Consider the following 12,313-nt stretch of genomic DNA (forward strand, 5'->3'; position numbering starts at 1 on the left):
AAGCTTGGCACACCTATATTTGGGGAGTTTCTTCCATTCTTCTTTGCAGATCCGCTCAAGCTCTGTCAGGTTGGATGGGGAGCGTTGCTGTACAGCTATTTTCAGGTCTCTCCAGAGTTGTTCAATCAGATTCAAGTCCGGGCTGTGGCTGGGTCACTCAAGGACATTCAGAGACTTGTCCCGAAGCCACTCCTACATTGTCTTGGCTGTGTGCTTAGGGTCGTTGTCCTGTTGGAAGGTGAACCTTCACCCCAGTCTGAGGTCCTGAGTAGGTTTTCATCAAGGACCTCTGTACATTGCTCCGTTCATCTTTGCCTCGATCCTGACTAGTCTCCCAGTCCCTGGCGCTAAAAAAAAAAGAAATCCCCACAGCATGATGCTGCCATCTCCATGCTTTACCATAGGTATGGTGCCAGGTTTCCTCCAGACGTAATGCTTGGCATTCAGGCCAAAGAGTTCAATCTTGGTTTCATCAGACCAGAGAATCTTGTTTCTCATGGTCTGAGAGTCTTTAGGTGCCTTTTGGCAAACTCCAAGCGGGCTGTCATGTGCCTTTTACTGAACTCTAGAGCACTGTCAGAGTGACCATCGAGATATTGGTCACCTCCATGACAAAGGCCCTTCTCCCCCGGAAGAGTCTTGGTGGTTCCAAACTTCTTCCATTTAAGAATGATGGAGGCCACTGTGTTCTTGGGGACCTGCAGTGCTGCAGACATGTTTAGGTACCCTTCCCCAGATCTGTGCCTCGACACAATCCTATCTCGGAGCTCTACGGACAATTCCTTCAACCTCATGGCTTGGTTTTTTCTCTGACATGCACTGTCAACTGTGGGACCTTATATAGACAGGTGTGTGCCTTTCCAAATCATGTCCAATCAATTTAATTTACCACAGGTCGACTCCAATCAAGTTGTAGAAACATCACAGGGATGATCAACGGAAGCAGGATGCACCTGAGCTCAATTTCGAGTCTCATAGCAAAGGGACTGAATACTTATGTAAATAAGGTATTTCTGTTATTTATTTTATTCAAAAAACCTGTTTTCGCTTTGTCATTATGGGTTATTGTGTGTAGATTGGTAAAGAAAATTCTTTATTTAATCCATTTTAGAATTAGGCTGTAAAGTAACAAAATGTGGAAAAAGTCAAGGGGTCTGAATACTTTCCGAAGACATTGTATATAGAAATAATTCCGCTCAATTTATTTTAACATTCATCAAAATAATCAGGATTTCTATCATCCTAATCGAGGTGTAGATTACATCTCACATTCCAGTGTCCAACTTGTAAACAAGGCTGCATGGGATTTCTCTTAATGTGACTCTGTGCAGCCAATGTCTGCTTTAGGTGTAATGATGGGAGCCACTTGTGGATTTGACAGCCGCTATGCAGATGTCAGCTAAAGCGGATCTGATTGAATAGAGCCCTTTGTCATACAGCCGGGAGATAACTAGTAAATGTATTTATAGCATCTACCTCTCTCTTTCTGGTGCAGCGGACTGTGCAGAGCATGCATGCCTGCAACAAGACAGAGCACAACTACACACACACACACTGATGGACTTACACTCACACACACGCACACAGGAACTCAGGCAAGCAGTCACACACACACACACACACACACACACACACACACACACACACACACACACACACACACACACACACACACACACACACACACACACACACACACACACACACACACACACACACACACACACACACACACACACACACACACACACACACACACACACACACACACACACACGTGTGGAGAGGAGAGCTGTTCACACATGGCTCCTCTGCTTTTTTTCTAGCTGAAATCACTCATGGGTTTTCTGGTTTAGTTTGGTTCTGGTGTATTGTACTATTGTTTTAGAAGCAGCCTATACATTACAGTATCTTTGAAATAAATGAGATAAAAAAATATATGTTGCATCAATTACCGTATAACAAAATCCCTGTAAGGAATGCAGTAAGGAATACAACAACTTGACACCTTGGCCTAGCTATTAAATATTGTTAGTCATCACAAAGAGGGATTGACCAGCAATATGGTGTCAGTTGGTCTCTGGCAACCTGAGGGAAATGACAGGCTAACAAGCTTTATGGTAAATAAAGCCTTTACTCCAGAGGAGACTACCCACTAGGCACTGACGTCAATTCAACATCTAGTTTTGATTGACATTTGGTTGAGTTGTCATATCACCATGTCATTGGATTTAGGTTAAGAGTTGGTTGATAAATTTTTTCAAATCCAATCAGTTTCCCATGTTGATTTCTAATGTTAAGGAAGTCTCAAGTTTTTGCTCGTCTGAGTTAGAATATCTCATAGTAAGCTGCAGACCATACTATTTACCAAGAGAGCTTTTATCTTTATTTTTTGTAGCTGTCTATTTACCACCACAAACTGATGCTGGCACTAAGACCGCACTCAACAAGCCATAAGCAGACAAGAAAATGCACATTCATAGGCAGCGTTTCTAGTGGCCGGTGATTTTATGCTGAAATCCGTTTGACCTCATTTTTACCAGCATGTCACCTGTGCAACTAGAGGTGGAAAACTCTACAGGACCTTTATTCCACACATAGAAATGCGTACAAGGCCCACCCTCGGCCTCGCTTTGGCAAATCAGACCACAACTTCATCCTCCTGCTTCCTTCTTACAAGCATAAACCACTTCCGCTCAATAAGGAAGTGGTACGATGAAGCGGATGTTAAGCTACAGGACTGTAAGTTTATCACATCAGTCACTGGCTTTATTGATAAGTGCATCCACGACGTCTTCCCCACATTGACCATACATACATACTCCAAACAGAAGCCATGGATTACAGGCAACATCCGCACTGAGCTAAAAGCAAACAGAAATCGAATCCTACTAGCGGCTCTGACGCTCGATGGATGTGGCAGGGCTTGCAAACTATTACACGGATTACAAAGGGAAACCCAGCAACTCGAGCCTACCAGAGGAGCTAAATGCCTTCTATTCTTGCATTGAGGCAGAAGTAGCTCCCAGACCCAACCCATCTGTATGTCTTACAGTGGAATCTAGTCTCTCTCTTTCGCTTCGCTTCCCTTGTCATGGTGTCTTCACTCACCCATTATGCAGCTGGACCTCACTTCACGTGAGAACTATGCACCCCTCAAGGAGAGACATGACAATCTTTATCGCTGCAGGTAGCGTACGGAGTAGTGTGTGTGGCCCAAACCAACGCTGTCCCAACACCCCCGCCTGGTGTCTCTTGATGTACACTCAATCTCCAGAATTCAGCCCGTGCCCTTGGTTATCTCTGCTTTCACCTGAGGATATGTACACTGCAACACATGGGTCATTTCCTGACAACATGAACTCTCCTCCTATGGCAAGATCACTAATTTGTGACATTTGAATACCCGCCTCTCCTGTTCTCCCATCGGTCTCCCAGTTACCAGTTACCAGTTACCAATCCATGTGGCATGAGTCGTCATAAACTGATATCCCAACAATGCTACTAAAGTAACCCCTGCTACAACCAACATGGCCCATGACTAAAGTCTCACAATACCCCTCATTTGCACAGTAGTCTAATTCCATGCTGTCAATATAGCATCCTTCGCTACTAATACTGCTCCTTCAGTTACTGTCCCTACAGCGCCTGCCGTGAGAATAACTCCTGCATGTAATCTGTCAAATGTTCGCCGGCTGTTAGAAATTGGAGAAAAATGAATGAGTTGGGGATCATATCCAACCTAACAGAACTCTGAGTCACAGGTGTCCTGAAAGTTTACCATAGTCTCTGAAATGCCACCACTATCTCTTCTACTCTCACCATGATCTAGGTATGTGTAATATTCAACTAAACCCCCATATTGTGTACAGTTTGCCGTCCTTCCTCTTCTATGAGCTATCTGCTGTAACAATATACAGTCTCTGGGAATGATACTCCTCTATCATTACATCTAACCCATAACACACAACACTCCTCTATCATTACATCTAACCCATAACACACTAGTCACTACTCCTAATGCATTTTCTACAGTTATAAACATACTAACACATTCTCAAATCAGTTAGTCAATATACATCATTCCCTCATCTGTAACAATGAACACCGTTATGTTCCACGAAACCTAAAAATATATCGACTTTAAAAGGAAAGAGAAACAAAGTACATGTTTAACCTTTCATTGCTACCCATCCCGGATCCGGGAGCATCCTCATCAAAAAAGCTGACTAGCATAGCCTAGCCTAACGCGACAGGGATATCATATAATATAATTTTCATGAAATCACAAGTCCAATACAGCAAATGAAAGATAAACATCTTGTGAATCCAGCCATCATTTCTGATTTTTTTATGTTTTACAGCGAAAACACAATATGTATTTCTATTAGCTAACCACAATAGCAAAAGACTCAACCGCATATTTTCACAATTTTTCTACCGCATAGGTAGCTATAACAAAACCGACCAAATAGAGATATAATTAGTCACTAACCAAGAAACAACTTCATCAGATGACAGTCTTATAACATGTTATACAATAAATGTATGTTTTGTTCGAAAATGTGCATATTTGAGGTATAAATCATAGTTTTACATTGCAGCTACCATCAAAAATATCACCAAAGCAGCCAGAATAATTACAGAGAGCAACGTGAAATACCTAAATACATGGTGTACAGCAAATGAAAGATAAACATCTTGTGAATCCAGCCAATATTTCCGATTTTTTAAGTGTTTTACAGCGAAAACACAATATAGCATTATATTAGCTTACCACAATAGCCAAACACACAAATGCATTTATTAGCAGCAAAAGGTAGCGATCGCAAAAACCAGCAAAAGATATACAATTTATCACTAACCTTGACCAACTTCATCAGATGACAGTCTTATAACATCAGGTTATACAATACACTTGTGTTTTGTTCGAAAATGTGCATATTTAGAGCTGCAAACCGTGGTTATACATTGTGAATATGTAGCATCGATTCAGCAAATTGTCCGGAGCTATTTTGGACACTCACCTAATCTGACCAAAGAACTCATCACAAACTTTACTAAAAAATACATGTTGGACAGCAAATGAAAGATACACTAGTTCTTAATGCAACCGCCGTGTTAGATTTTTAAAAATAACTTTACCATAACAAACAGCTTACGTTATAGCGAGACAGCGCCCGCAAAAAGGGCGAATAATAGGACTCAACATTTTCCACAGAAATACGAAATAACATCATAAATTGTTCTTACTTTTGCTGAGCTTCCATCAGAATCTTGTACAAGGAGTCCTTTGTCCAGAATAAATCATTGTTTGGTTTTAGAATGTCCTTCTCTCCTGTCGAATTCGCTCCACAAGGCTAGCCAATGTTGATGACGTTCCCGATTTCTCTCGACGCAGAGAACGGAAAACTCCAAAAGTCCCATTAAACGTTGAATAAACTGATGAAACTCGGTTGAAAAAACCTACTTTATGATGTTTTTCTAATATGTATCAAATAAAAACAAAGCCGGAGATATTAGCCGTGTATACCGAACGCTTATCATAAGACAATATGGAGGAGCTTCCCGTGCCTAGGTAGAGAAAGGAAATTCTGGACACGTCATTCCAAGAGCTCTTGTTCGACCTCAGATCAAGCTAGACACCCCATTCCACCTTCCACTGCCTGTTGACATCTAGTGGAAGGCGTATGCAGTGCATGCAAATCCATAAATATCAGGCAATTGAATAGGCAGGCCCTGGAACAGAGCATCGTTTTCAGATTTTTCACTTCCTGTCTGGAAGTTTGCTGCAAAATGAGTTCTGTTTTACTCACAGATATAATTCAAACCGTTTTAGAAACTTGAGAGTGTTTTCTATCCAATAGTAATAATAATATGCATATTGTACGATCTAGAATAGAGTACGAGGCAGTTTAACTTGGGCACGATTTTTTCCAAAGTGGAAACAGCGCCCCCATATTGACAAGAAGTTTTAATAACTTAGCACCACCCATTGATGTGATGTAACATAACAATTCTGAATACAGGGTAAAACAAAAGAGAACAAAAAACTTTCATGGTTGTCCCAAGCTATCATCCAGTGATTCCCCCAACAAACCCCCTCAGGATGACACTTAGAGATAAGGTTTCTGGAGACTCTCTCGGTTAGCAGCGCCCCCACCCCTCATCGTTCAATTCCCTCACTTTGTATCCCAAATCACAAAGAAAACATTTTATAAATGATCCAACACAAATTTAGAATGACAGTCCTAAGTGCTTACTTTGAGTCTAGGACTCAAATTCCAGCTTCTCAATTTAGCACACATCATCCCTGTTAGAACATACATTTATAAACAACCTTTTATTGCCGGTCATAACTCTTCTCATTACAGCCCCCCTTTGTCCCTGTCATGAGTGGCCTGGTAATGAAAGATCAGTATCTCAATGCATTCTTAGTCTAAATAGTTAGCAGGGCATATACCACCCTTTCCTTCACCCGGCACTTATCATTCTAGCGTGTCTTCTTCAGATATCGTTTACAGTTAATTTACCCAACGGCACATGTAACATTTGCCTGTCACATTTCATGGCCCTTGATAATGTCCCGATTTTAATATCCAAGTAGATACTCCAGTTTCTCCCACGTACACGAGTCTCTCACCTGAGCTTGTTCTCGCTCTCCACGCTCACTCCACACGCGCTCTCAGCACCCCGGCCCTGGTTTATGGCTCGGACTCAGATAGGAGTGGTAAAAGTCACTCTCTCATTGCACGCCTTTGTCGCTCTTTCTTCAGCCGGTTAGGGAGGGTTTTGAGGTTTATACACACTGTCTGTGGTCAAATTATTCCTACCATGCATTAAGACACGATCTGACGTCACCTTCCATGATAACCTCAAAAAAGCACAGATCATAACAGTTTAGTTCATTTCATTTCTGTTTCAGGAAACCAGACAAACATTGACTGTATGACGAATTATGACATTAACCATTTCTTAATAACATTATCTTTACGACAAATGTCAAAAAAGCGTAACATAATGTTACTGCTAAAACCATTTTCTAAATTAATCCATATTCTCTTATTCTACTGGCGACCTCTCGGAAGAGTTACCAGATTATGAAGTTAGCACCCTAACCCCTCGCAGAATTCCCCACTACAGGATCCCAATCTGGTGAAATTTGTATGGAAACAAAAACACAAAATGAAATCAGCAATACATATATCACAATCCATTTGAAGTAACTGTCATCCCTTATTAACATATATTTTCCTTTCTATATGCAGACTGAACACAGTACCACTGTATAAGTACCCAGAGACCAGGACCACAGGGAACTGGTAATTTTCCCCTTTGAGAAACGTGATTCAAAAACATGTTAAATCAATAATAAACAAATTCGAATAACTAATCAACTTAGAATTACAACTCTATAACTTCCTACGGAAATAATAATATTCTAAAGTAATGGTACAATTTGAAGAGACTGGTGTTTCTCATTCATTTTATAATTAAATCCCCCTGTTCCGTTAATTTCTAGTGAGGTTTATCATTCCTCAAGATAAATTTTTGTATACAGGGCATTTGACACCATTGAAATGTTTCCTCTGCCTTTCGTTCCCTGTCCTTCATAAACTATTTAAATAACTTTTAAAACATTTCCATACTTCTGCATACCCAATTTATCTGAATTGAAAAGACCCCATCCAATAAATCCCACAGTATCAACACACCACTAACGCACATTCGTAACCAGTAAATGGTGTGTGCTTGTTGTTGAACCGTAGGTCCAGAACACACATTTCTCACCATCACAGATATACAGTGGGGAGAACAAGTATTTGATACACTGCCGATTTTGCAGGTTTTCCTACTTACAAAGCATGTAGAGGTCTGTAATGTTTATCATAGGTACACTTCAACTGTGAGAGACGGAATCTAAAACAAAAATCCAGAAAATCACATTGTATGATTTTTAAGTAATTAATTTGCATTTTATTGCATGACATAAGTATTTGATCACCTACCAACCAGTAAGAATTCCGGCTCTCACAGACCTGTTAGTTTTTCTTTAAGAAGCCCTCCTGTTCTCCACTCATTACCTGTATTAACTGCACCTGTTTGAACTCATTACCTGTATAAAAGACACCTGTCCACACACTCAATCAAACAGACTTCAACCTCTCCACAATGGCCAAGACCAGAGAGCTGTGTAAGGACATCAGGGGTAAAATTGTAGACCTGCACAAGGCTAGGATGGGCTACAGAACAATAGGCAAGCAGCTTGGTGAGAAGGCAACAACTGTTGGCGCAATTATTAGAAAATGGAAGAAGTTAAAGATGACAGTCAATCACCCTTGGTCTGGGGCTCCACGCAAGATCTCACCTCGTGGGGCATCAATGATCATGAGGAAGGGGAGGGATCAGCCCAGAACTACACGGCAGGACCTGGTCAATGACCTGAAGAGAGCTGGGACCACAGTCTCAAAGAAAACCATTAGTAACACACTACGCCGTCATGGATTAAAATCCTGCAGCGCACGCAAGGTCCCCCTGCTCAAGCCAGCGCATGTCCAGGCCCGTCTGAAGTTTGCCAATGACCATCTGGATGATCCAGAGGAGGAATGGGAGAAGGTCATGTGGTCTGATGAGACAAAAATAGAGCTTTTTGGTCTAAACTCCACTCGCCGTGTTTGGAGGAAGAAGAAGGATGAGTACAACCCCAAGAACACCATCCCAACTGTGAAGCATGGAGGTGGAAACATCATTCTTTGGGGATGCTTTTCTGCAAAGGGGACAGGACGACTGCACCGTATTGAGGGGAGGATGGATGGGGCCATGTATCGCGAGATCTTGGCCAACAACCTCCTTCCCTCAGTAAGAGCATTGACGATGGGTCGTGGCTGGGTCTTCCAGCATGACAACGACCCGAAACACACAGCCAGGGCAACTAAGGAGTAGCTCCGTAAGAAGCATGTCAAGGTCTTGGAGTGGCTTAGCCAGTCTCCAGACCTGAACCCAATAGAAAATCTTTGGAGGGAGCTGAAAGTCCGTATTGCCCAGCGACAGCCCCGAAACCTGAAGGATCTGGAGAAGGTCTGTATGGAGGAGTAGGCCAAAATCCCTGCTGCAGTGTGTGCAAACCTGGTCAAGAACTACAGGAAACGTATGATCTCTGTAATTGCAAACAAAGGTTTCTGTACCAAATATTAAGTTCTGCTTTTCTGATGTATCAAATACTTATGTCATGCAATAAAATGCAAATTAATTACTTAAAAATCATACAATGTGATTTTCTGGATTTTTGTTTTAGATTCCGTCTCTCACAGTTGAAGTGTACCTATGATCAAAATTACAGACCTCTACATGCTTTGTAAGTAGGAAAACCTGCAGAATCGGCAGTGTATCAAATACTTGTTCTCCCCACTGTATATGCACCACTTAAGACACTCCTCCTTCTCTCTCTCCACCATCTTATGGTTCCACAGGAAAAGGGTAGTAAACCCGTATTACTCCCTTCTGAGGATCTGACCTGACCTCCTGACCTCAACCCCTCCTTCGCCTAATCCACAGATGTCCATCTGCTTCCCCTATAGCAATCCATTGATCTCCTCCCGTCCACCCAGCACATTTCACAGCCACTCTGTCTTTCTACAGATCTCACTCCTTTATATACTATGTGTCTGATCTATCATGTCTTTAATATCTCAATGTTCAAAGTTTAGAATCCAACAGAGGCAAGCAACACTGAACCATGCATGAGAGCACCAGCTTTTCAAATCAAATCAAATCAAATCAAATTTTATTAGTCACATACACATGGTTAGCAGATGTTAATGCGAGTGTAGCGAAATGCTTGTGCTTCTAGTTCCGACAATGCAGTAATAACCAACAAGTAATCTAACCTAACAATTCCACAACTACTACCTTACACACACACACAAGTGTAAAGGGATAAAGAATATGTACATAAAGATATATGAATGAGTGGTGGTACAGAACGGCATGGCAGATGCAGTAGATGGTATAGAGTACGGTATATACATATGAGATGAGTACTGTAGGGTATGTAAACATAAAGTGGCATAGTTTAAAGTGGCTAGTGGTACATGTATTACATAAAGATGGCAAGATGCAGTAGATGATATAGAGTACAGTATATACATATGAGATGGGTAATGTAGGGTATGTAAACATTATATTAAGTGGCATTGTTTAAAGTGGCTAGTGGTACATTTTTACATAATTTCCATCAATTCCCATTTTTAAAGTGGCTGGAGTTGAGTCAGTATGTTGGCAGCGGCCGCTAAATGTTAGTGGTGGCTGTTTAACAGTCTGATGGCCTTGAGATAGAAGCTGTTTTTCAGTCTCTCGGTCCCTGCTTTGATGCACCTGTACTGACCTCGCCTTCTGGATGATAGCGGGGTGAACAGGCAGTGGCTTGGGTGGTTGTTGTCCTTGATGATCTTTATGGCCTTCCTGTGACATCGGTGGTGTAGGTGTCCTGGAGGGCAGGTAGTTTGCCCCCGGTGATGCGTTCTGCAGACCTCACTACCCTCTGGAGAGCCTTACGGTTGTGGGCGGAGCAGTTGCCGTACCAGGCGGTGATACAGCCCGACAGGATGCTCTCGATTGTGCATCTGTAGAAGTTTGTGAGTGCTTTTGGTGACAAGCCGAATTTCTTCAGCCTCCTGAGGTTGAAGAGGCGCTGCTGCGGTACCTCTTTCCGGATGACGGTGTGATCTCGCTCTCCATAGTTGATGTGAGTAAGACCATTCAACAGGGTAACATTCACAAGGTCGCATACTCAGAGCATGCGCTGACCAGCTGGCAAGTGTCTTCACTGACATTTTCAACCTATCCCTGACCCGGTCTGTAATACCAACTTGTTTCAAGCAGAACACCATAGTCCCCATGCCCAAGAACACCAAGTTACATGCCTACATGACTATCGTCCCGTAGCACTCACATCTATAGCCATGAAATGCTTTGAAAGGCTGGTTATGGCTCACATCAACACCATCATCCCAGACACCCTCGACCCATTCCAATTTGCATAGGCCCTGATTCCTGACCCGAGCTAAGCGTGAGTAAATGGAATGTTATTCCCTTTTCATGCACTTTTCTCAAAAAACTTTATTATCTCCTAGATATAGGACAGACACTTCAAAATCTTACAATTTATTTTTTGACTGTCTTTTTTGCCATTTATGAATGTGTTTCTCAAAAAATGTCTATAGGCAAATTCAATAATTTATCAAATAATTTGTAAATATTTTTGGGGGATACCTACTGTAAAGGGGTCCTATAATTCTAAATCAAATAACTAAATTATCCATGGTATGACCATCTTAAAACAATTCCATATGTTAGCAAGACATTTCTGAGTTTCCTACTTCCGACTAGCACGTGAATGCAGCATAATTATGTATTCATAACCAAGTGGGAATTTACATGTACGACTGGGAAAAATCCACTTGAATGGCCCTCCAACTGGTAATTACTAGTGGGAAACTCATCTACCATCCTGGGCTCCCACTTCTCCCACATGCTGACCTTTGACATCACCTACTAAGGAAATTACCTTTATAACAGCATGTTCGGCAGTTAAATGCAACAACAAAACATTCTTAATAAAAAGCAATCTAAAAAGCAATCTATCAAAGCAATCTATCATCTATGGTTTTTGAACACTATCATTTGTTTACAAGCATGATATCTGTGCTTTTAGTTTATGATTTACGCAGCTTGCGGACCATTAGCCAATCAGCGTTTTACAACGAGTTCAAAGCATGTGAATACATCCAACTGGTATTTACGACTTCACAACTTGTTAATTCCCACCTCCGATATGGTTACTAATGTAGCATTACATTAAATGTATTGGGTAGAAAAATATACAATTTTACTAGATTATCTGCACATGTACCATAAAAGGTACCAACAGGTGCCATGTGAGTTCCTATGTGTACCTCTAAAGGTACCTTATGTGTACCTTTGACCTTTTTGTACACCAGGGAACCACACTGTGCCGTAAGGAAGTTACACCTCCAACACTGCCAGTACACCAGCTATGCGGGTGTCGGCTATCATGTGTTTATGCTTGATCTGATTGAATCTAGGTCTTAATGTCCCTGAGCACTGCTACTTTTTCGTTGGTGTTGTCAGATAATTGCTCAATTATTGACTTGATTCCGGGCAACTTTTAGCAAAGTGCAGAACTGTATTCGTGCCAATAAATCTGTGGTCGATCTCTGTCATTGACCCGATGGCAAAGCAGGAAATGCAGATTGCTGACATCTACGAGGGTGTGAGTTCAAATCCTGGGAGT

The sequence above is a fragment of the Salvelinus alpinus genome, chromosome 11 (genome assembly GCF_045679555.1).
Source record: "Salvelinus alpinus chromosome 11, SLU_Salpinus.1, whole genome shotgun sequence".
In the NCBI taxonomy this organism is placed as follows: Eukaryota; Metazoa; Chordata; class Actinopteri; order Salmoniformes; family Salmonidae; genus Salvelinus; species Salvelinus alpinus.